General features: G+C 36.3%; 1 pseudogene; it reads right to left on the reverse strand.

Annotated features, from left to right (window-relative positions):
• The window catches only part of LOC149409633 (putative ATP-dependent RNA helicase DHX35), a 62474-nt pseudogene extending 42814 nt beyond the window's left edge, over positions 1 to 19660 (reverse strand).
• Between the last annotated feature and the right edge of the window lie 7684 nt (positions 19661 to 27344).

Raw genomic sequence — 27344 nt, forward strand, 5'->3', positions numbered from 1 at the left:
TTTTTATGAACGACAATTATAATTACAAAATTTAGTGTATTATTCGCAGTCCTCCTCACTAGGTATTCCTGTTCCGAGGCGGACTGTAGGTTTTTGTATAGGTGTAGATCGTGATTTCCTTGTTAATTTCTACAAAAAAAAATTAAAAAATTGTCTTCACATTTGTTCAGTTCATAATTTTATTGATTTCCTCATCTTCATGTTTACTTAGCCATAATTTGATGTCGTTTTTAAACTTTTGTGTCTCCGTTGTGTTTTTGAGTTCGATTGGGAGGGCATTATATAGTTTTGTACCATGGAAATGATGATTTTTCTGGCCAAAAGACATATTTGATTTTGGGATGTTCAGTAGTTTTGAGGATTTCTTCCTTGTAATATAGTTGTGTTGGTCAGCAGGGTACTCATATTTTCCTGTAAATTTGATTAGAGCATTTTTTGAGTATAGTTTTATAATACTGAACACTTTAAATTTTTTTTAAATGTCTTTTGATGGAGTTCTTATGGGTACTTTCAGGATTGTTTTTATTATTGCTTTTTGAGTTTTAATAAGCTGCTTCATGTGGATGTTTGAGGCAGATCCCCATCCAATAATCCCATATTCTATGCGTGATTGACAGAGAGCATAGTATACCTTATATAAATCATTTATACTTAGTATATTGCGTATATTGCTAAAGTAGTACATGAACTTTGTGAGTTTCTTTGTAATACTATTTATGTGGGAGTCCCATCGAAGATTTTCATCAATTTCAATGCCGAGATATTTTATACTTCTAGAGTGTGTTATGGTGGGGCAGTGGCATGATTGCGTTTCGTTTTTTCCTTGACAATCATGTAATTTGAGAGTATAATCCTCAGCTGGTTGTCCTCTAGCCGTTATAGAAAACGTTAAATATTTAGTTTTGTTAACATTAAGTGTGAGTGAGTTTTGCATAAGCCATTTTTGCAGAAGGATAAGCCCGTTTTCAGCTTCTTTGTAGGTGGTTATCCAATCACTTTCATTAAATAAAATGACAGTGTCGTCGGCAAAACTAATGATTTTTCCGTTGGTGTGTAAGTTGCGGATATCATTTATATATATCAGAAATAATAAAGGTCCTAGGACACTTCCTTGCGGTACACCGTAATTGATTGGGAGAGGTTTACTTTTACACTTATCAATTTTAACACACTGTGAACGTTCTGACATGTAACTTATCAGTAGATTTAGAGTTGTGTTTGACATCCCAATTGTTTTAAGTTTCTTGAAAAGGATTTTATGGTCTATCGTGTCAAAGGCCTTTTGCAGGTCTATAAAAATTGCCAAAGATTTATTTCCCTGGTCTAAGCTTTTCGTGATCGTATTTATGATATCGTCTATGGCGTCGGCAGTACTCAAGTTTTTTCTAAAACCGTACTGAGATTTCGATATTAGGTTATTATCTTCTAGGTACATCATAAGTTGTTTTTTTAGTACTTTTTCCAATATTTTAGAAAAGGTATTGAGAAGGCTTATTGGTCGATAGTTATTGATATCATTTTTTCGATCAGTTTTGTAAGATCTAAGTAAGAGAAAATAATGTACAGATAAAAAAAACTGAATAAACACATAAAAAAAAATAGGTATAACAGTAGCTTCTTTAAGGGAGGTGGGAAATACGCTTTTAGCTACAGATAGATTGATAAGGTGTGTCAGCGGGAAGGTAATTTCTTCACTGAGATGTTTTATTGCATTGGTTGAGATTACATCATCCCCTGATGACACATTTGGTTTTAGGGAAGTAATTATGTTTTTGATTTCGTCAGCGGTTATTGGTTTGAATAATTTTAATTGTCCCCTGCATTTAATTTACTTTATATTTCCATTGTCGTAAAGAAGGTTGAGTGCAACCGAAATTGATCGACCTATATAACTCAAATAAAGTGGTTTAAAAAAATGTTCATTTATATTATTTTTTAATTATACAAACATATTAATATTTAATAATTTCACATTCCAGAAGTCCAGAGAGGAAAAAACTTAAAGTATCGCCCTGGTGGTACAACATTTTGTAACATTGATGCCAATGGATGGGTGATGAAAAGATTAATTGTATAAATTAATGATGGATCTATCGATTGTGACATTAATTGGTAATTACCAAATACAATAATCTAGTCATCTACGCACACGCACTGAACGCAATGTATGTAGGTAGTGATGAGATCTGATAAGGAAGATTAAATAATAGAATGTTTTAAATATCAACAGACGCTAATTTATTAAAAACAATTATTAAAATACTTGATCAAATAAAATAAACATGAGACTCTAACAAACAACTTATCTCCGGGCGTGTCAAGAAAGTACGTGAGTTTAACGCCATCTTGATAAAATTTTTGACTAACGAGCAGGTAACATTAATAAATTTAAAACACTTAAAATCTTGTAAGAAATGTCTGAGCGGGCGCCAGCGTGTTATAAAATAACTACGCAAGAATTTAAAATAAGTAATCCCTAATAGAATGATAATTACATTATTAAAAAGTTAAAAGTGAAAAAGACCTTTCGTGATTTGCAAAGTAGACCCTCATTGTTCCAGTGTCGCACGAACACACCGTAGTCCCCCGAGTCCAGCAAGCAACTGAGGTCGATGAAGTGCGCTCCGCACCAATAGCTCGAAACAGTAGTGCCAATCGTAGAATGTTGACCAATGTTTATTCTAATCGGGTAGGAACTGCCCGTCCAGAAGTACGCACTGCTACATTACCCCCCTTCCAAAGGAAAAAAAAATTTCGGCACGATAATTTTTTTTTGCTTTTCTCCTCATGCCTCCAAATCCAAGTCCAATAAGTGGTAAAGAGTCACAAAATGCAGATAATACCTTAGAAGAAGAGTCCAGCACGTTCTGTAGAAGTCCGTGATGTGCTCGCTGAGCAAGGATTGAAGCGCCAACACCAAGGAAGTAGAAGGAAGAATTCTCGCTGATGGAATATCTGAATGACCCTCTTTTGACATCAGTGAAGAAGATTGAACTTGCTTGGCGAAGATAATGAGCCCCGATAATTGTATCACCATTCTCCAATGTTGACAACAAATGCAATCTTGAGAAGCTGCACCCTCTTTCTGATAGCAGTGAACGGCCAGGTAGTATCCTATTAAACTCTTCCCATAGAAGAATGTTGCTTCCCTGAAGGCTCGAACTTGTACAAAATTGCTTCCTCGAAGAATTGATAAAAGTTTGTAAATCTTGAAATTTTGTATTATCTTGAGTTATCTTGACGTGAAGAACCGAAGAGTGATGAAGGCGACTGACTTCCTTGAGGCAAGTGAAAAGAAAGGTATGCTTTGCTTGACAAAATGGATTACTGAGCAAGGAATTTAACAACTACTGAAGTGTAAACAAAAACTTGAATAAAATAACAAATGAAAAGATAAACTGTAGTAAAGACTAACAAAATTTATTAAAAAAAAAATTATAAAACGAGTCTAGCTAAAAGTGAAAGCTGAGCGCCCAGCAAAAGTTAAATTTGAAGCTAAACAAAAAAAACACTATAAAATGAAAATAATAAAGTCTAAACCCACATTGCAGTTCCTGCCCTCTGCGAGCAGAGATGAAAAATTATAAAGTTATCCCAGAAACAAACCCAAGTTCATAATAAGATAAAAGTGACCGGCTCAAACAGAACCATATATTGATGACCCAATATTGACAAAATACAGTTAAGTCCAAATGAAATTGATGCGACTTGTCTTGAGCTCAGAGAGAAGCCACAGCAATTGCATGTGAAAACGCATAGTATTTGTTAAAAGAAAATGTAAAAAAAATTACTCATTTACATTCTTAATAATATGAACAAATATCATTTTAATAATAGTTCAAGACAAGGACATTAAGAGCAAATAAAAGTAAAAAAAATTTCATGAAAGGATGCAATTTTTAAATGTTAAAAAAATATGATTCTGTAAATCTCAAATAACCTGAGCGAGTGAAAACTCACTAAATTTCAAAATAAATTAATTATTAAATTAATTATTATGACATAACATTTTTAAAAAATATTTGAAAAGTGTATTAAACAATGACTAAATCAAAGAAAACACCATGCCAATGGTTTCCTAAAACCAGAGAAAAATAGAATGTTGTGAGCATCTGAGGCTATCGCGGAAAACTGCATGAAGTATTTTCTAAATTATTGAATTAAAATAGTCAACCAACACCAAGGCAAACTAAGGTACTAAAGAACAACATATAAAGAACAACCATGCACACAATTAAAATGACACGAGGACCAAACTCGGTACAGAACTGTTAAACCGAAATACAGCTTCGTATATGCCATAATTGAAATACAGTATGTCCCTCTAGAAAGGACAAACTGTACCTCAAAACAAGTCGCCATCACGGACTTAGTTCATTAAAGAACAATTAGTATCATCTCACAAAGTAAAATCAGCTATTAAAAGATCCCTCGAACAGAAAAATAGCACAAAACAGTGGCCAACTGAGATTGTGAACTTCACTGCCCTAGGATAACGCATAAAATGATACAATGGATTCAAATTCTTGAGATTACAAAATGTTCAATACCATATGATTGCACTTAAATCCAAAAAAATGTGGATTCAATGCGTGAGATTAAAAAACGTCAATCCCCCGCGTTGAATCGGAATGGACAAATTACTCCCCAAAACACATACTACACATGTACACAAAGACAAAACAAAACTTATACAAAAATACACTCAATGTGAAGACACAAAAATACTAGTCATGTCCTCACAATGAGAGAACACAAAGAAAAATTGCAAACCTGAGGGCAAGGCAAGCAATAACCTAATTTATAACAAGAGAAAAGGGATTAATTCTCAAATAAAAATATAACGATTACAACAGAAGAAAAATATGGTTCATCAATTAACCCACCCCGAGATCAGTTAGCTTCTTCTAACTTGATTATATCCTTAACATGAAAAGTTCCCACGGGTTTCCCTGTCATATCCGCTAATTGATAAGCAACCGGCAAAATCTTGCAAATAATTTTACTACGTATAAATTTGGGGGCTAATTTTGCTGAAAAGTATCTACCAGCGTCTGACAAAGCAAAGGACCTTCTCCAGACAATGTCCCCAACCTCATATTGAACGTCCCTACGACGCAGATTATATTGAACCTTATTACGTTCGTATGATTGTCTTAAGGACGTGCGAACTTGGGAGAAAATGTCATTTAATTCATGTAAATCAGATGCCCATGAATCGCGTTTAGAGAATCTAATGTCTTCCGCGTTAAAGTCTACACCTTTGTAGTCATTTCCCGAAATTACAATCTCTCTGCCAAAATTAAGGAAGAACGGAGTATAGCCTGTGACTTCATGAACAGCCGTGTTTATAGCCAGTTCAATTTCAGGTAGATGGCACGCCCAGGATCTGTGATCAGATCCCACAAAAGAACCCAGGGCTGCTACCAACACCTTGTTTACACGCTCAACAGGGTTATTCTGCGGGTGATATCTGCAATTATAAAACAAGTGACGGATATGAAATTTATTGGCCAGCGCTTTCATGTCACGCGATATATATTGTGGGCCATTATCCAAAACAATCGTATCTGGAACACCGAATTTATAAAAGATATCATTTTCCAAAATTTCCGCAATAACACTACCCGTTGCTTTCCTAAGTGGAAAAAGTCTAGTATACTTCGTAAAGAAATCAGAAACCACTAAAAGGTAAGTATAACCCTTTTTGTAAGAATTAGGGTAAGGACCTAATAGATCTGTCGCAATCATTTGCCACGGCCTTTGCACCAGTTTCGGGTCACCCATCAAACCAGGAGGCAGTAAGTTAGAACTTTTATAACCTAAACAAGTATGACATTTACTTACAAATGACTTCACATCAGCTGCCATTTTTGGCCAGTAATATTTAAGTTTAATCCTATTTAACGTTTTTAAGATGCCAAAATGTGCACAAGAAGGCGGAACAAGATTTTGAACGATGACGTTTTTCCTACACTCTTTTGGGAGAACTTCCTTCCAGTCATAAGACCTGTGTAGAGCCTCCATGCTCTGAATGTGTTTGAAGATGACACCATTGCAAACTTTAAACGCTGGAAATTTTTCCGGATTAGCCAAAATTTTCTCTTTCAAACTTAAGTACCAACAGTCGGAAGTGGAAAAGGACTGATTAATCAAGTCAACATGTAAAGGGTCACGAGACAGTGCGTCCGGAACAATGTTGTCTTTACCGCTCCTATGAATTATTTCAAAATTGAACTGCTGAAGTCTAACCGCCCACCGCGCTAATCTACCCGACGGAGACTTTAAGTTTGTAAGCCATTTTAGACTATAGTGATCAGTGATCACCTTGACAGGAATAGGCGAACCTTCAATATAACCCCTAAATTTCTCTAGTGCAAAGATCATAGCATTTAACTCCTTCTCGGTTGTGGAGTGATTTTTCTCCTGTGCAGATAGTTTCAGTTTATCTGTGCTAAACACTATTCATAGTTGCTCCGGTAATTTTTAACAAAATTCACGGAAATAACTCGTTTTTTTATCAAATTTTTACTTTAAATAGCAAATAATAGGTGAGGAATTATCATCGAGCGTTATCTCGGTAAGTTCTACACCCAATACAGGGCTGTAGCCCTTTTAAAATCTTAATTTTTTCTATCTTCAGACCCTATATTATTGTTACTTGACTACCCACTGACAGACGCGACCACAGAAAAACTTTTTGGATCTGACCATAGAAAAGGCTTTTTTCTATGGTCTATTTCCATAGAGGAATAATAAAACAGACCTTACAAATCAAAGAGACATCTCTATCTTTCCCAGAGACGAAAAAAAAACAAAAATAATTTTTGCACAATATTTGCACAAAACTCGAGCACCTCACAAATTGCGCAAATATGTCAGATTCGGACGACTCGGATAGCGAGATGGCTCCCCAAGGGTGCACCATTCGTGACTTTGCCTTTTTGAGGAGCGAAAATGATGCTTTGAGGAAGGCTCTACAGGAGCAGAAAGACCTCTCTCCACGTTCTTTGGCTCTTATTAATAGCTTATCTGTACGTGAACCCGCGCCCACACACGGCTCTCGAGACAAACCTTCCTCTCCGTACAGTAGCATTCACGGAAGTCGACTCTTGGAACAAAATCCCACTACATTAGCTGACGCAGCCAAGGATGGCAACACGCAGATCATTGCCTCAACCTCAGCAGAGGTAAGTATCCCGGCCCCGCAACCCAAACCAACTAGCTCTCCCAATCAGGAGAATAGGAAACGACCTAGGATCACAGACTCCTTAGTTATAGACACTTCGAGTATCAACACCCATGAATCACTATCATCTATCTGGACACTTATGGACACCATTTTTACTACTCTGACAACAGGTAAGAACAAGATGAACAAAGACGAACGATCAATAATTACCCGATCCATGGACGATATTAAAAAAATCATATCCAGCATGGCTGTATCTCATGCATCGGCGGTGGCACGTGCGGCAGCTCTATCTGAAATACTAGAGCCCCAAAAAGGATTATCTGATAAGGTCGACTTGTTAATAAAACAAACAGCTGCTCCCGCAACTTCTGAGACAATCCTGAGCAGAAAATCTTACGCGAGTGCCGCTACTTCTGGTCCCATGTCCAAAACTATTAATGTGGATGGTATCCAGCGATCACTGCCTCCCTTAAAACCAACCGTGTTATTTTACCCAACAATCCCTGAAGGTAAGACCTCAGAAGATACGCAAAAGAAACTTATAGAGCTCCTAAACCCCAAAAAAGATGGGTTCCAGGTTGTTCGTACTAGGAAAATAAAGGGTGGTGGCGTGGCTCTCCAAACAAGCAGTCCAGGAGGTATAAGTAATATCAAAAAAGCTGAATCAAAGTTAACTGAGCAAGGCATTAAAATCATCAGCCCCCAGGGACGCTTACCAAAGATAGTGATTTATGATGTACCAAAGGGAGATGCCTCCGGAGATGCCGCCCTATTTGAGGAAATTTTTGCCAACAATATTACAGGTAATTGTAACCTAAATAAGGACGACTATTTGCGCACTATGCGCAGAGTCGCACTCTTTGGAAAAAGAGACACACCCACGATGAATATGATCATAACATGTCATCCAGAGGCCAGGAAAGTCCTTATTGATGGTGGCTTGTGCTTCCTGGGCTGGAACGCGTGCAGAGTACGAGATTATTTAGGAGCAACAAGGTGCTTTAAGTGCCATCAATATGGACATATAAGTAAAGTATGTACTCAGGTTCACATCACATGTCGTCACTGTTCTGTTACCGGACATGATTTCGAAGACTGTCCAAAAAAGGCTCAAGCTGCAGTATGTGCAACCTGCACTAAGTTTAATAAGCGCGCGGATCACGTGACCGGTGACAGAGCATGCCCGGCATACAAAGCCGCCATCGAAGCACAAGTTCGAATGACGGATTATGGACAGTAATTCTCCCCTTATAATAGGTCAGATTAACCTGCAGAGGTCCCGGGTGGCCACGATCGAGTCGCTGCGGGTCATGACTGACCTGCACATCGACATAATGCTTATCCAGGAGCAGTACACATGGCAAGGTAAAACGCCAGTAAGTCATCCGGGTGCGGTTCTCGAAGTCGGCAGCTCACCTGGGGCGGGTGTTCTGATTAATTCTTCGATGGTCAGCCCCCTCCTTCTGGTTGGGCTGTCAAACGAGTTCCAAACCTGTGTCTCATTTAACTTCGGTAAAACTGAAATCATTCTGATATCGGTATACTTTAAATACGGAAACCCGGTCGGACCACATATCTTGTGCTTGACGCGCGCCCTAAATGCGCTTAAAGGTCGTAACATAGTTATAGGAGGAGACTTTAATGCTCGCTCGCCATTGTGGTTTGATAACTGTGACTACCGGACGGAACGATCAGACGCCGTCGAAGACCTTATTGCGGCGCAAGGTCTAACTTTAATTAATGAGCCAGGAAAACTTTTTTCCTTTTCTAACCACTCTGGTGAGAGCAACATTGATCTAACTCTCTGCTCTGGATCAGTTGCGAACAAGATATCAATGTGGACCGTGCACGATTGCGCAATTGCCTCTGATCATAGACTAATTACTTTTAAAGTGGGTGTCAAGAAGACCGAAGCTCCAAGATCCTCCTGGAACTTCAAAACCACTCAGGCGAATTGGGATAACTTTGGGGAGGCGCTACGAGATACTTTACGGGGATTCCGCGAAGTAGCGTCTAGAGATCCAGATAATTTGGGGAATTTTTTTAACGCGGCCGTAGTATCAGCCGCAGAATCATCCTTGGGAAGATCAAACCCGAGGAGGATTTTAAGGACGCCGTGGTGGTCGAGTGAGCTGACTTCGCTGAAGGGTGCCTACAAAAGAGCCTACAGGGCCCTGGGAAACTCGAGACGGGTCGGATGTACGCCGGAGGAGACGTCCACCCTCATGGTTCGTCTCAGGTGTGCTCGTAGTGCCTTTAAATCGGCCGTCTTTAAGGCGAAACGAGCGGCATGGCATAATTGGGTTAAAGAAGTGGGAAACGCCAACCCGTGGGATATCCACAGCGCCCTTGAAAAAACGGGAAAAGGTTCTGACCGGTATTTAACCAGTATTACATCCAATATTGACGGCAGGGATGTTGAGAGTGTAGACGTGGCTTCTACGCTCAGGACACTTCTGGGCAAGTTAGTCCCTTTAGACTCTGTAATAGGGGAAAGCGACCATCACAAACAGATTAGAAATCTGTCACGGCTTCCGCCCAGGAACCTCGCCCAGGAGGATAATTTGTTACATATAACTGTTGCTGAGGTTGACGCTATTATTAAGGGTTTGGATCCAAAGAAGGCACCAGGCTTCGACAGACTTAATGGCATAATAGTGAAGAATGTATGGATCTACGCCAAGGAGGAGCTCTTCCAGGTGTTGGACACGTGCATGAGAAGGGGAGTTTTCCCCACAGTATGGAAGAAAGGCGTGCTCCGTGTCATTCCAAAAGGGAATGATAAGCCCCGGACAGATGTTAAGGCGTACCGGCCCATCACCTTGCTGCCTGTATTTGGAAAAATACTCGAAAAACTGATTAGATGCCAACTGCGGAAAACTTTGTCACCACCCAGCGATCGACAATTTGGCTTCGTCCCCGGTATGTCTACGGAGCACGCAATTTTATATGCGCTTGAATGGGTGAAGGCTTGCCCTAAGAGGTATGTGATTGGGGTCTTCTTAGACATCACTGGTGCTTTCGATCATGCGTGGTGGCCGATGATACTCTCTAAACTAAAATCGCGTAATTGTTCTCCAAGGTTATTCAAGATAACCGCAGATTATTTCAACAACCGTTCTATAATTCTGTCGTACGGGGATGTCACTATTGAACGGGAGGTAAATATGGGTTGTCCCCAGGGTTCGGTTCTTGCTTCAGATTACTGGAACATTTTGTTAGACGACTCCTCCAGGTTGCCCTTGCCTGAGGGATGTATCTCGGTCGATTACGCTGATGACAAATTGTTTTTGGTCTCGGGGAACAGCAGAAAAGAAGTAGAGTGCAAAGCTGAAGAAGGTTTAAGTGCAATTTTAGAATGGGGTAAGAGAAATCGTTTGACCTTCGCTCCCCAAAAGACCATGGGTCTCCTGATGAAGGGCTCCCTCAATAGAGGGAGAAATCCCTGCATCAAAATGGGAGATTCAAACATCAAATTTGCGGAAACCACTAGGTATTTAGGCGTTCTCTTGGATCGATCGTCCTCTTTCTTGGCACATGTCAAGAGTGTATCAAGCAGGGCCCAAGCCCTCTTCTTGAAACTGAGAAGGATCTCAACTGCCGAGTGGGGATTGCGTTCTCCAGCGCTTCGCCTTCTATACAGAGGGGTGTATGTGTCGCAAGTCACCTATGCAGCCTCTGTGTGGGAGCACCGCCTGAATAATGTACTGATCCAGTCGGCACTCAAGAGGGGCCAGCGAATCCCCCTGTTGGCACTCTCTGGTGCCTATAGAACAGTTGCCTCGGACGCTTTGCCAGTTTTGGCCGGCATATTGCCAATTGATTTAGAAATTAGGGAGGTGCTAACAAAGAAGAAGCTTATCAGAGGAAGACCTGCTACTCACCTAGGTGTTAACTTAATACCAGGCGGATCTGTGTCTCTCCCTGCTCTTCTTAGAGAGATGCATGAAATAACGCTGAGTGAATGGCAAGCGCGATGGGACAGGTCAAATTCGGGAAGATGGACTTACTCATTCTTCCCGTCTGTTAAACTCAGAATGGAAGGGGCATATTTAAACCTGGATCACCATGTGACCCAACTTCTCTCCGGGCATGGGGAATTCAGGGGGAGACTTCACAGTCTCGCCCTGTCCCCCCATCCAAACTGCGCATGTGGCAATACTGACCAGACTGCCGAGCATATTCTGTGGCATTGTGAGATTTTGACGGATGCAAGAGAGGAAATGTTGGAAGGTCTGAACGTCATCACAAGACCGGTATGGAATGCCGATCTCGTTTCGAATAAGGTGAACTTTGAGTGCCTGAGGAAGTTTACAAAGGTTTGGGTAGAGAGATGGCCTGATCTTAGAGTCGCTGATTAGATTAAAATCATTCAGAGTTTCAGGTGCCATGTGTGACTGCTTCTGGTTTCCTTGGTTAATTCTTTTCCTGCTCTCATATTACCTTCGTTATGATGTCTGTATATTTCTTTTTTTATTTTCATTTTATATTAAGGTTTGCAATCACCTTTGCATTATATATTTGATTTTTTTTTTTTTTTGCTGTTTTCTTTTTAATTTTGTCTGTTAATGCTTCTCTTCTTTCCATAGTAACTGCTATTATTTTAATGATTTCCTTTGTTATGATTGTTTCTATTTCAGCAGGATTCCATGCGAGACTGACCCCTTGAGCGATGGTAGTGATGACATCATCGCTCAATCCGTCATAATGAATTTAATTAATATAATTTGAGTTTTTAATTAACTTGTCCTTTATCATTTTTTTTCTTCTTTCTTTTGCTTTACATATCATTAGGAGTGTGTGCAGTAAGCCGGAACTGAACTTTAATCGTCCTGTACCGTCTTCAACCCGTTTTGGGTGTGAAATAGACTTCGTCCCTGCCTAATCAGACGCCTCCTACACCGGACAAGTGTTCACACAGAGTCGACTGCGCCTCCCCCATCGCCATGGCGGGCTTGAGGAATGGCCGAGCAAGCTCGACAACCTTCCGCCCACCCTTCGAATGCCTGACGCTCACTTAGTCCCTAGGGTCTTCGGGCACGCCCCCAACCTTCCCACATACTTTTTCTTCAGGGCATAATCAGGTAATCCGGCGGAGAGGCGCGGTAGTCGTTCTTTGTGTACGGACAGACCGATCGCCATGCACATTCTCGATGGGACTGCCAGTGGACGGGTGTAATACTCTCCGGTAATATTTATATATGTTTAAACGTAGATTCCTACAATATAAACATGAATGTATATGTGTTTCCTTTCTTTTTTTTCTTTCTCTACAGATGGCCTAGGCTTTAAGCAGTTATTTCGTCCTGTATTATTTTTAGGCCTATTTTATTTTACTATACCTGTACATATTTTAATATTGTTATTTGTGTTTTTGTGTAATATTGTAGCCATCCCGCAGCCTAACCACTATGCAGGGACATTGGAGGTCTAGATTCATTTTAAAATAAATGTAGAGTCGTTAAACAAAAAAAATTAGAGTCCTTGTGAGAGCCCTGAAGGAGTAACCATCTGTTACTTATACCAGGGCGGGTAAGCGGTGGATAACCTCCAGTGTGTGCAGATAGTGATCTGGAAATAAAGAAAATAGGGTGTTCTATACCATTAACGTCAGATTGAGAAAGGACCGCCCCCAAACCGGTGTTCGATGCATCGCAACTAATTGTAAAGGGTTTACTAAAGTCGGGACAAGCAAGAACAGGAGCCTTGGCCAGAATATTCTTTAATTTAGTAAAGGCAGCATCAGCCTGTTCATTCTATACAAATTTTTTACCAGCAAACTCCTTTTTGGTTAAATTATGCAAAGGTGCTGCAATTAAAGAAAAATTTAAAATGAACCTTTTGTACCAAGAAAGTATACCGATAAACCTACGCAAGCTCTTTTGCGACGTTGGAATGGGGAAGTCAACGATTGCTTTTACTTTTCCCGGGTCAGTTCTCAAACCATCCTTATCAATCACGAAACCTAGGTATTTAAGGGAATCACGACAAAAGACTGACTTCTCTACGTTAATAGTCAAACCCGCAGCTTGTAACTTTTGTTTAACCTGTCTTAAAAGATCAATGTGTTTTTCAAAGGTAGAGCTAATGATAATTATGTCATCTAGATAACAAAAGACCTTCCCATCGAACTTCGGACCCAAAACCTTGTCCATTAGCCTCATCATCCGAGAACTCGCACCATGAAGACCAAAAGGCATTGTTACAAAGTGGAATAGGCCTCGTTTAGGGATAGTAAATGCGGTTTTCTCTTTAGAATCTTCCTCTAACGGGATTTGAAAAAAAGCATCATTAAGGTCTAAAGTTGATAGATAACGTGCTCCTCCGAGACTATTTAAGATATCAGATATCAACGGTAGACTATAAGCGTCCCGCCGCGAGACCGCGTTGAGTTTTCTACTATCCAAGCAAAGTCTAAAAGAACCATTTTTCTTAGGCACTAAAACAATAGGATTATTCCACGAGCTATTGCTGGGTTCTACTACTCCCAGATTTAATAGTCTGTCAAGTTCTCTGTGAGCTTCCGGCAATAAATGAGGAGATATCGGATAAACACGTTGCTTAATAGGTTGACAATCACCCGTGTCAATGACATGTTTTTCAAGAGACGTTCTACCCAAACGATTTCCAGAAAATGCTTCAAATTCATGTATAACGTTATTTAAGATTGATTGTTGAGATGAATCTAAGTTCTCAAAGCTATCCAGTCCTCTTACCTCAGACACGCAACTATTGTCAGAGTCATTAGTCATTAATTTAGTTAACTTGGGACAAATGTTAAAAACTTTCCAAAAGTCGCAACCGAGGATGATGTTAGATTTTATATCTGGCATAACTACAAAATGAAAAATTTTCTTAACGTTACCAAGAACTACCGGAACCGCAATTTTGTGAACGCACTTCACAGTATGACCCGTAGCAGAAGTGAGTGAAAATTTTTTCTTAAGAACAGAAAGATTTAACCCTTGATTTAAAAATTGACGATGAAAATTATTACCAATAATTGAGATATGCGAACCAGAGTCAAGAAAGCCAGAAAAGTTGGAACTCAGAACCTGGAAAATGATGTGTGGACGGCCATCCCTTTTAGCCGCACTCGCCACCTTCGAAGTCCAAAGGTTCTTGAAGAAAGTTCTGGTTTCCGACAGCACAGCAAGCCGATGCCTGGCGGTGATGTCAGCGAACGGTGTCGACTTGCCGCTCGCAGACAGGACCCCCAGGACATCTAGTTTTTTGCCTGCCGGCAGTTGCATGAAGGCGCCTTCACCCCAGGACGGCCACAGCGGAAACATCTCACCTCCCTAGAACTCATATTTGACGGGCTACGTTTACTGAACTCAAAAGATTGACGATGATTCCTGAAATTGGGATTATTCTGAGACATTCTTTTATTCCCTCTGCTAAATGCATTATTTGAGGAGGAATGAGAAACATTATTATAATTAACAGTATTTGCATTTGGCGGGGAAGGTCTGGAATCAGACCGACTGTCTGCTAGTTCAATCATTTTTCCCAATCTTTTCAGACAATTAATGTCCGAGATGACAGAGAGCAATAATTTCTGAATGTATCTCGGTAACATATTACATTGCAATATTTCCAGAATTTCGTCATCTGGTAATTTTGACGACAATTGATTGTTTAAAGTCAAGACACGAGTTATGAATGAACCCAGGTTCTCTTTTTGATGCTGGTACGTGGCTCTGATCTGAGCAACTAAACGTCTTTCATGGTCCAGTAGCTCAAATTCTTCCTTTAGAGCAATTACAATATCCGTCCATGACTTAAAAGAAGAACGGTTGACTCTAAACCAGTCTAAAGCATGACCTGTAAAAAGTTCCACCGCAGATGAAAAAAGAGAAGCTGTACTTACGTTCCGAGATATAGACAAATCGTTGACCCGTTCAATGAAATTATGTACGTTCCCCGTACCGTCGAAGGTTAAGTTCCATTTGTGAACCGGAACTGTGTTAGACGCGGCCGCCGAATTTGCCGAAGTAGTGCCATCCTCTGGTTTAGACATGATTAACGCACGACTTCTTGTTAAAATGGTCGAATCCGTCATACCTAACTAACAGGGTAGGTAGAAAAAAAATCATTAGAACATGCAAGCAACAATACAACAACCACAATCGCCGCAAAACACAAAAAAATAATATAAAATAAGTGTGACGTCAGCGTACTAACGAACACGATAATAAGACGAAAACGTCATGAGTTGTGCCGGATAAAAAGCTGCGTAAAATGAAGAATTAATAAAATCTCAGTGACACGATGTATTTCGAACCACACCCGAACATCTACCATGCAAAACGAAAGGTCTTTTTCAGGGATTATACAAGACATTCAAAAAGAAAAAAATCGGACATCGCACTACAAGATTAAAACAAGGAAAGAAAAAGAATACTGCATTATTAATTATTCAAAAATTAGGTTCTCCCACAAGGGCTGCCATTTGTAACATTGATGCCAATGGATGGGTGATGAAAAGATTAATTGTATAAATTAATGATGGATCTATCGATTGTTACATTAATTGGTAATTACCAAATACAATAATCTAGTCATCTACGCACACGCACTGAACGCAATGTATGTAGGTAGTGATGAGATCTGATAAGGAAGATTAAATAATAGAATGTTTTAAATATCAACAGACGCTAATTTATTAAAAACACTTATTAAAATACTTGATCAAATAAAATAAACATGAGACTCTAACAAACAACTTATCTCCGGGCGTGTCAAGAAAGTACGTGAGTTTAACGCCATCTTGATAAAATTTTTGACTAACGAGCAGGTAACATTAATAAATTTAAAACACTTAAAATCTTGTAAGGAATGTCTGAGCGGGCGCCAGCGTGTTATAAAATAACTACGCAAGAAGTTAAAATAAGTAATCCCTAATAGAATGATAATTACATTATTAAAAAGTTAAAAGTGAAAAAGACCTTTCGTGATTTGCAAAGTAGACCCTCATTGTTCCAGTGTCGCACGAACACACCGTAGTCCCCCGAGTCCAGCAAGCAACTGAGGTCGATGAAGTGCGCTCCGCACCAATAGCTCGAAACAGTAGTGCCAATCGTAGAATGTTGACTAATGTTTATTCTAATCGAGTAGGAACTGCCCGTCCAGAAGTACGCACTGCTACAATTTTTAATTAGATTTTTTTTTTCATTTCGTGATATGAACATGAATTTCAAAAACACCTGAATGGAACACTTGATACTGTACAGAAACGGGAGGTTCTTTTGATACTTTAACAAACTTGATGGAGCACAGACGTGGGATGGAAATTCTGTCTTTGTTTAAGAGGTATTTCAATGGAAGATGCTCCAAAGAACTAGCGTCATTGATTCTTTCCACACCGGCGCAGCCGGGAAACATATGCCAAACACGCGCCCAAGATTTGTACACAACTAACGTTCGCCATATTCAACAGCTCGGCATTGGAAGATTTGCCTCTTCAAGACTCAAGTTCATTCCTTTCTTGTGTGAAGTTAGTATTAAAATTAAAATACTAACAAATTTAATAAATAACTAACCGTAGCTAATGCCCGGAATAGTAACTGAAGTTTCGGCAATATTAGTTGCTATGACAACCTTCCGGCATCCCTGTTTAACACTCTGGAACGCCTTCAGCTGCTTGTAGGCCGGCAGCCCACCGTATAGAGGGAAAACTGACAACTCGTAGGCAGCCATCTTGGATTCAAGATGGCGGCCTGTGACGCGCTTATTGTTGTCGGCTGCATAGTCTTCTAGTCTAGGAGACGGGTGGCTGATATAACTTCATCCTGATTACAGAAAATAAAAGGTAACAATATACTATATTATAAGTCAACTAGAGCAGACATGTGAAAAATCACGGCATAATTAATTTTTTTAACAAATTTTGAAAATGACTTTCTGTTAAAACATATTATTACAGATATATATATAGGTACTTTTTCGCTTGTCGAAATTCTTCACATAATCAGTTTCAATTTTGAAAGTGACACTTAAATTCAAAACAAATCTAACTTCATTGAACTAGAGTTATGCAGGACGCAAGGACAACCGAAATTAGTATTTTTGTCAAGTCATTGTAGTAGTCGCCATTTTGATTTCAAGATGGACGCCGGTCAGTCAGTGATAAGCTTTTAGTGTTCTTCTAAGATACGGTATAAAGAAAATATAAGGCAAGTATCAATTCCTATTACAAATTTTATTTCATTCATGTAGGGCGCCATTTTGGATTCAAGATGGCCGCCAGCGATGAACTTATTTTAATCTTCTAACTAACTAACTAACTATCTAACCATCACGCCGTTTCTCCGCAGGGGTAGGCAGAGAGGACGGACCGCCAAAGAACTCGGTCTTGGCACACACTTCTTGCCTCATTCACATTCATACATTGTCTCATACATACTCTTCTATTATTCTGACTCTTGACATGGCCCGACTCGAGTATCAGATTCACTTGATCGTGCCATGTCTTCCTCGGGCGTCCCCGACTTCTGCTACCATTCACATTTGCATCGTATATTCTCCTTACACTCCTTTCTTCGCTCATTCGCTCTACATGCCCAAACCATCTAAGCGTCCCTTTCTTGATCTTACTCATTACGCTTACATCAGCCTTGCACTCTTTGCGGATCTCCACATTCCTCACACGATTATACATGGTTTTACCACACATACGCCTCAGGGATCTCATTTCAACAGCATTCAATCTACTTTCATCCTTTCTTTGCCAGTTCCATGCCTCACTTCCATACATCAGGGTAGGTACCAGCACTCCATTGTGGACTGCTAACTTCGCTTCTTTGGACAATTTTTTGTTAGCGCCAACTGCGTTCAGTCCTCCATTAATGGAGTTACCTGCATTTACTCTTCTTTCAATATCTCTGTCAGCCTTCCCATCTCTCGTAAACATGCTTCCTAAATACACAAATTCATCCACCTGCTTCAAGTATTCCTCATTCACAGCTATTTGGCACACTGTTTTCGTACTCTCTCTTTCAAACAACATTACTTTAGACTTACTTACATTCATCATTAACTCATTCTTCACGCATACTTCGTTCATCCTAGACACGAGAGACTGCAGATCATCCATACTATTAGCAATCAGCACCGCATCATCAGCATACAACAGGCAACATACTTTAGGATTACTCAAATTCGCGCCCAATCCCACCTCTTTCAATTCTTGCATACAATTATCCATGTATAGATTGAATAACCACAGTGACATTACGAAGCCCTGTTAACCTTTTGTGATATCAATCATTTAATCTTCTAAGAGATGGTAAATGGATACAATATCACGTTTAATAAAGAAATATTTATATCAGATATGGAGGAATAATGGTAGAATGTTCCTTGCCTGTCCAGTGAGAAAAGCCAAGATGTCGCCGAAAGGTTCCTTCTCGTGAATTTTAATGACGGTGTCCACTGTTGCCTTTATGTAGTCAGGTACTGGCTCTGGAAATAAAAATATTACAATAAAATACAAAATTCTAATGTACTATTTATAACACATCAACTAAATGGAATATTTCTAAATGTATCCCAAAACTAAAAACTGTTTTTGAAAGGTGATGATGCTTTCAAATTTTATTATTAGAAATACATTTGATTTTTGGTATATTTAAATTTTAAATTTATTTTATACTTATTTATTAACGCCCTTTTTCGGGGCTTTTACATGAGAATATTAAGAAATATACATTATTTATTGTACATAACTGAATTGCTTCATTAACAACATTTTATATTTGTTTAAAGATAAATTGAAGATGTCCACTGAATTGGTATAATTTTTTTCCTCCATTAGTATTCTGGGCAAAGAGGAATACATATTGTAGTTAGTGCAAACATAATAGAGTTTTAAAAATGACTCACCTTACGTTTTTCATCTTAACACCAAACTAAAGTTACTGATAATAAAAAATGCACATTTTATTACACAAATAATTGTAAACATTATTGTCATTTCATATAAAAATAATTAATAAAAAATTCACTAAGTTTCGTAAATTTTTCTCAAATTGCGTTTGGAAACTTTGGTTTCATAGAAGTGTACATTTTTATTATTTTGCGGTTAACTTGTAGATTTGAATATAAAGCATGGTGTTTTATTTTTCTAACACTGTTTAGTTCATATTTCTCACCATGACAGTAAGGGAGATACAACTTAAAAACAGAATAAATTTAAAGCAAAAGTTGCAAAGTTCATTGAACCGGATTTACAAACAGAGCCACAATCGAAATTAGTATTTTTAATGTTCTTTTATTAATTATTACTGTTTATTTTTGTTTCACAGCTGTCAAAATGGAACTGGCGAGAAGGTAATTGCGACGGGCGAACAACAATTAGCGTTATCACCATTATTCGCTACCCGCGGCCAATTATTATCAAAGAGTAAAGACGAAAGAGCAAAGACTTAGCGACAGGAAGGGGATGCGACAGGGCACCGCCATCCCGCCCTACGATCCTCTGCATTTGTATAATCCTGCATTTAAACATACCATCCCACGCATTTATTACTTTATTTTTTCATCTTCTTTTTTTTTTATGTTTCTGTTACATTTTTTTTTTACATGAGCAGTAAACTATTGACAAAATGCAAAAGTGAGAAAATATTTATGAATTTATATATTCGATGTTGGTATTGAAACTCCACCACGTAAAAGACAGTAATAATGCCTGAAGTACTTTTTTTTTGCATTTACTCCACATCTTTAGAGATGCTCTATGGAAGGTGTTTTTGAGTAAAGAAAGAATAAGAAGTTATGCAAAGGAAAAACGCTTGTTGGGTGGGTAGGAATCAGTGTCAGTGTAACCAGGAATGAGATGAATGACCTATGGTTATTAAGAGTATTGTAAAATCAAAACTTAGATTGCTGGAAGGTGTGGAGATACAGCATCGAAAGGGCATTCCGAACTGGAGGGAGACGGCAGGAGACCAGCAGGAGTTGAGGAGTTTCCTAAACTTATCGACTCCTATGCCCCAGACAGGTCAATGAAAGAAAATGTTCGATATGTTTTTGAAGAAGCTAGCGAAAATGAATCTCACTTCCGACACACACTGGGTTCGTCTGTTCAGTGAAAAGTGCTACGCCCTACTGAGTTTTTCCACTTTTGCATTTTGAACAATTCCAATTGAAGCACTCTGTAATTGCTGTTTTCAAAAAGACATTTGAATTTATGCAATTTATTTCAAATAAATAACAATAGGATTTTTTTTTCTGTGAAATTTCTCATCAATTGACTTAAACAAGAAAACACTGCATTCAATTTCATTCTTATTAAGTATTTTTTGTATTTGATATACAAATTTTGCTATTAGATTTTTTTTTTAATAGATTTTCTCTTAATATCGCTTTTGTAATGTTAAAATTGATTTTCCCCATAGATATTCAAAACGAAAGTTAGCATGTGAAGGCATTCAATCAGTTTTACGAGACATTTAAAATTACAAATACTATAATCGCCCACGACACCTGGATAGGAACCAGTGGCATTTGTCCACTCGTCTACTAACTAGTACTTAACATCATCAGGTTCAATCCACAATCACAGTGCAAAAACTTAAATTAATGCTAACCAACCGCCTCTATGGCAGTAAGACTAGGGCATCCCAAATTCAGGGTATGTTGGAGAGAGGAAGAGTACCTGTCTATTCAAATCTAGACCTAAACATGGCTAAATGAACGGCGGTTTCTTCTGTTGAAACAGCACTCGAATCTGACGGTAAAATTAAATGTCTCGAAGAAGTGAATCGTTTGCTTATTGAAATGTTGGGTAAGGTTTTTATAACGAAAGATATTTATAAAGTTGGCGACTGAATCAAGTTTTTTTTATAGCATGGCGACAATTCTTTTCTACGGCAATTAAATTATTATACACGATAATATATATTATCATTGTAATTAGGTCTAGGTGTTGTGAACGCATTGGTACAGAAGAGACAGGCTGGCCCACCTAACCTAAAAAACAACCTGCTGGTTTTGATTGGATTAAAAAAAACCACTTGAAACAGAATATCGAAATTATGATTAAAATTTCTAATGGAAAACAATGTCCAATAGCCTTTTGTTCTACGCCATGTGTTTGTTATATATCAATGCGTTCTAACAGATATTTTAATTATGAAATAATTTTATAAATAACTTAACACCGACAGAGTTGAATTGTTGTTTTTAGAACAATTTGGCGCATGTCTATCTAATAACCTAATGTAATATATTACATATAAACTTTTATAAATAATATCTAGTACATTCTTATACATATAAATATACTTACAGCGCGTTCGAATATGTTGTCAATGCATTTATTTAGTCAATGGTTTTAGAATAATTATTTTCAGTAGTTATATTAAAATTTTCATCTTAACATTGACAACTTCTTTATATGGTCAACCAAGGGATGAGATTTTTCAGATCTTCATCCTTATAAAATAGCTTTGTGGGTGTTTTGCGATCATTGTGGTACATTGTGATCATTGCACATGATTTTAAGATCATTGTGGTATGTTTTTGAAGATTATTGCAAATTATTGAAAAAGCTGGATGTTTTAAGAATCTTTGCACATGATTTTAAGATCATTGTGGTATGTTTTTGAAGATTATTGCAAATTATTGAAAAAGCTGGATGTTTTAAGAATCTTTGCACATGATTTTAAGATCATTGTGGTATGTTGTTAAAGATCATTGCAAATGATTTAAGAAGCTGTGTGTTTTAAGAATCATTGCACATGATTTTAAGATCATTGTGGTATGTTGTTGAAGATCATTGCAAATGATTTAAGAAGCTGTGTGTTTTAAGAATCATTTCACATGATTTTAAGATCATTGTGGTATGTTTTAAAGATCATTGCAAATGATTTAAGAAGCTGTGTGTTTTACGAATCATTTCACATGATTTTAAGATCATCGTGGTATGTTTTAAAGATCATTGTAAATGATTTAAGAAGCTGTGTGTTTTAAGAATCATTTCACATGATTTTAAGATCATTGTGGTATATTTTAAAGATCATTGCAAATGATTTAAGAAGCTGTGTGTTTTAAGAATCATTGCACATGATTTAAAGATCATTGTGTATGATTTTAGGATTTTGTTTGATTTAAGTATCATTTCGTATGATATAAAGATTATGCTGTGTGATAAGGATCATTGCAAATGATTTAACCAGTGGAACGCGGATGGGTCTCTGGAGAACATGCGAGTATTCTAAAAATATCCTTGTTAGAATAATTTGTGATTCGATTTTGACCTTAATGCTTCGAAAAATGTATGAAAAACGAAATCAGCATCGTTTGGGTTAATAAAACTTTAGGTTCCACTAATATTTTTCTGTTCCACTAATATGATCCGCCCTTCAACAGCTTAAGGACCAATGTGTATGATTTTAGGATCTTTATGCCTGATTTAAATATCATGTTGTGTAATAAGGATTATTGCATCTGATTTAAGAATCCAAAGATACTTGATTTGTGTGATATGAGAATAATTATGTGTGATATTGAATCATTTGAGTATGATTGCGTTTGAGCTAAGGATCGTTGAGAACGGTTTAACCTGAATTCTTTTAATGAATAACCTGATAATATTTAAAAATCTTCTACTACCATCACACTAAGCGGAAATGTTGCTTGTGTCGTGATAGAGGAATTGATCTCAGGCACTCAGTAAATTTTGTATGTCCGATTTGAAGATCATTTCAGTTGTTCAATTTCAAATGCTAAAATATTAATTTAAAACCATTGAAAAAGTATACTAAGAAAACATCCTGGCATAATAATAAAATACACACATAACTTGTAATATTTATCATAAAGCTGTGTTAAATTGTAAAATTATTCATATTATGACTATGGTCTTTCCTCGTGTTAAGTCAAAATTAAAACATAACCATTATTTATATAATACGTAAAGTTGACGAAAGAATTTTATAAACAATAATGATGAGAAACAAATGACTTCCGATTTAAACAAAATGTGGATTTTTTATGACACTACTTATATTTACAAAATTTTCCTTTTTTTTAGCATTAACTAGATTTTTTTTTGTAATTTTTTTTAATAATAGCTGATATTGGAAGCATACAATATGTGAGCATGATTGTTTTTTGTTTTTGTGTGATACTCTTAGTGCAAAATTTATATCTCTGCGAAATATTTTTCGTGCTTGTACATTACTTATTATTTTTTACTTATTTAAGTACACATAATTATGTATTTATTCGATATGTAAAAACCTGCCGATTGACATATGACGAATCATTTCGTTGTCGCGACTCTCTTTTCCAAAAAGCACTACTGAGAATCTTGTTCTTTAGCCGTGTTTGGTGACTGGATCTGAATACCCAGTTACTTCCCAATCTTCCTCTCCCTCATCTCCCGCCCTCTCTTCAGCACCACAACATACCCCAATTATCGGGGATGCCGCAATCCAACTGACGATTGGGAACGGTTGCGACTCTTGTGCGCTATTCAATATTTTTTTTGAAACTTCTTTAGACAAAAAAAACTGCCAAAAACAAAAATTAAAAAATATTGCATCAACCGACGACGAAAATGAGATATAAAAATGGACGAATTTTAAATATTTCAAATTAGGCTTTGTAGGTGAAATATAATATAATATAAATATTATCCATATAAGTTATAAATTAAAATACTGTATCTCAATAAGTATTTATTTTAGATTTTAAGATACTAATGTGGTAAGGTTTTTTTTTTAAGAAATATCGTATATTGTGTGAATTTACGACTGCCTTTATTTGGTATAAAATCTAAATATACCACTAAGTCATTAATTTCCTCTAGATTATGGTACTATTTAATGTATTTATGGCGATGTGGATGAGTTATTTGGATTTTATATGACTTTGAAGTTATATTTACATTAAGTATTAACAAAACATAGCTACACATAATATATCAAAACGATAAAAAATTGGTCTAATTTTAAACTGATTTTGATAAATATATTTAATTTACATTGTTTTTTGTGGTGAAATTAATTTTGGCATCACTTGAACTTAATTTGTAACATTTTTGCACCATTTGAACTTAAGCTGTAAACTCTTATAATACTTCATTTTGTAACATTCTTATGTGTCTTTTGAGCATAAGCTGTAACATTCCTGCGCCATTTTAACTAATTACCTTGTAACATCCGTCATTACGTCATTTAAACTTAATTTGTCACAACCATGTCGGTTGAAATTAAGACGTCACATTCTTCTATCATTTAATCTTAAGCTGTGTTATCATTTTATCGGAAGCTGTAGCAGTCTTGTTTTATTTGAACTTAAGCTGTCATATTCTGAAGCCATTTTAACATCGTGTTTCAATTGAACTTAAGCCGTAACAATATTGTTTCAGTTGAACTTAAGCTATCTTATTCTGAAGTCATTTTAACTTAAGCTTTAACATCCTTGTTTCATTTGAACTTAAGCTGTAACAACATTATTCCTATTTTCTCAAGGTGTATGTAACATTCTTGTTTCAATTGAACTTAAGCTGTCATATTCTGAAGTCATTTGAACATAAGCCTTAAAATTCTTGTTTCAATTAAACTTAAGCTGTCATATTCTGAAGTCATTTGAACTTAAGCTTTAAAATTCTTGTTTCAATTGAACTTAAGCTGTCATATTCTGAAGTCATTTGAACTTAAGCTTTAACATTCTTGTTTCAATTGAACTTAAGCTGTCATATTCTGAAGTAATTTGAACTTGAGCTTTAACATTCTTGTTTCAATTGAACTTAAGCTATCATATTCTGAAGTCATTTGAACTTGAGCTTTAACATTCTTGTTTCAATTGAACTTAAGCTGTAACATTATTTAGTCAGTGAAAGTGTGCGTGGTATATTCTGAATTTGCTTATTGATGTTACACTCATGATAATAATTAAGCGATTCCTACAACAACAAAAAAAGATAAGTGTAAAATTTTACAAAAAATATTTAACATCTTTGTTGAAAATTGAATAGATAACAGCACAAAAATGTTTGATGATCGTGATTAAGTATCCTGTGAAGAAATCATAAATATTTTGAAAAAAATTATTTCTAAAAAAAAAAAATTGCTTCCAAAATTTATAGACAGACAGTTTTTCGATATGTTGAATTTTTATATATACTTTTTTACATTGTATTTTCACGTTTATTTGTTTGATCTCTTTAAAAATCTTAAAAAACAGCCAAAAAATAGTACCTACCCACTAGAGATTATAAAAAAAAATTGAAATATAATAGAAAAGACAGCATTTTAAATAAATCTGATTGGATTTTGATTTAAAATTATTTAATTTAAAAGTAATTATTACTTTAGTAATAGTATTTATATAAATGTGTGAATATTTGTAACCAGTTTAGTTAGTAAGGATTTTTATATACGATGAACGCATATTAATTAATAATAATAACTTAACATGTAACGGCACATCGAGGTGCAATGTTTTTTCGGTGGCGCGCACGTGCGTAAGTTGTAACATTTTTGCTAGAATTGACGGGAAGTTTGACACTTTTGTAATAATTGTTTATAAGAAAGGAAACGACGCATTTGAACGTGAATATATTTAATATGTAAGCATACATCATGTTGTGTGTATATTCAATAATGAAATTCCTTATCAATGTAGTGTTATTATTCTTCCAAATGTAATAGAAAAACAAAAAATCTAATTTGTAATGGAATCTTTTTTTTTCGTTGCGTAAAATTTTAAACCTTTTTCACACAAAGAGTATTTTAATGCAACGCAATTTTAATAGAGAACAAAAAATATTGCATATTCTCTTATTTTTTAACGGTTTAATGGGTATTCTAATGCTCCAAAGCTCATAGTGAAAATGACGTTGTAAGCTGAAAATAGTTCTGTTATCCTAGAAATGCCTGACAGAATGAGCTGACGGTTTGAGGGTCTTTGCAGATTTAACGAAAGTTAAAATCTGATTGCTATATGAAGCAGCAAAATATCTAAAACGGTGAGTTCTGGCATCATGAAATTTTGCACAGCTCTGTCTGGAATTTTTAGATTGATGTAACAGTTTTCGAGCACAAAACACAAAAAACTATACAAGAATTATTTAAATTATAGCTTTGAAACTAAGGTGAAACCGGTTAGCAAATACTAGTCCATTATAAAAACATGAGCATTGTGTTTATTTCATTTGACTTCTTGTGGAAAAAAAGGCCTTCAAATCTGTTATAAATATTATGTTTTGTCTAAAACTGTTCTTTATTTTTTAAAGCATTAATAAATTGCTACTTGAAAAAAAAAATTTGCTACTTAAATCATTCTTTAAAAAATATATCTTCAGAAAATTTAAAAAACTTATAAAATCGAAGCCAAAATGCAAAATTTGAACGCACAAACAAAAAACAAACTTGTCAAATTGGTTTTACTTATTTGAAATTCTGAAGTTTATATATAATAATTAATTTATGATTTTCTATTCCAATAGTATTTTTTTAAAATCTTTTACATTCTTCGGTGATACATTAATATATTGTGATAATTTTTTTTGTGTATTTTTTCTTTACAAAACAACTATAAATAATTTTTTATGAAATTTTTTGAATAAATTAAAAGAATTGTATGCTTTATTTTTTTCCTGTGTTATTTTGAATATTTTTATATAATTTATTATTTGAAGTGCTTATGAATCATTTTTGAAAGTCTTTATTTTTAAGAATAAAATAATCCAATGGACACCAATAAACCAATAGTAAAAGATGTTGATTGTGTCGGGAAGTGTAAAGAAAGAAACGTCAGTTTTGTATTATTTTAAAATTGCTTCCTCCGTGTTGTAAATAAATAAAAAATAACGAAATGAATATGTGTTTTTATTTTAATACGATTTTATATTTTTCTTATGAAAATGTTTATTTTTTTATGTAACACACTTCGGCCAGGAAAGGTAGTTTTACCCGTTCGGTCGATTGATGCTTAACCACTCGGAACATTAGAACGTCAAAAGACGTATATATGATAATAGCGGTCAAGACATTAGTACGTCTTTTCACGTAAACGCGCGAGATTTTACAAAAATCGATTTATTTCCATCACTAGTATACGGATTGCCATGATTTAAAAAACAGAGTATCGATAATGAATAACGCTACGCGTCAGCATTCAAGAATATCTATGG

This window comes from Hesperophylax consimilis, chromosome 30 (assembly GCF_061612785.1).
Source record: "Hesperophylax consimilis isolate HC1 chromosome 30, BYU_Hcon_1.0, whole genome shotgun sequence".
Lineage (NCBI taxonomy): Eukaryota > Metazoa > Arthropoda > Insecta > Trichoptera > Limnephilidae > Hesperophylax > Hesperophylax consimilis.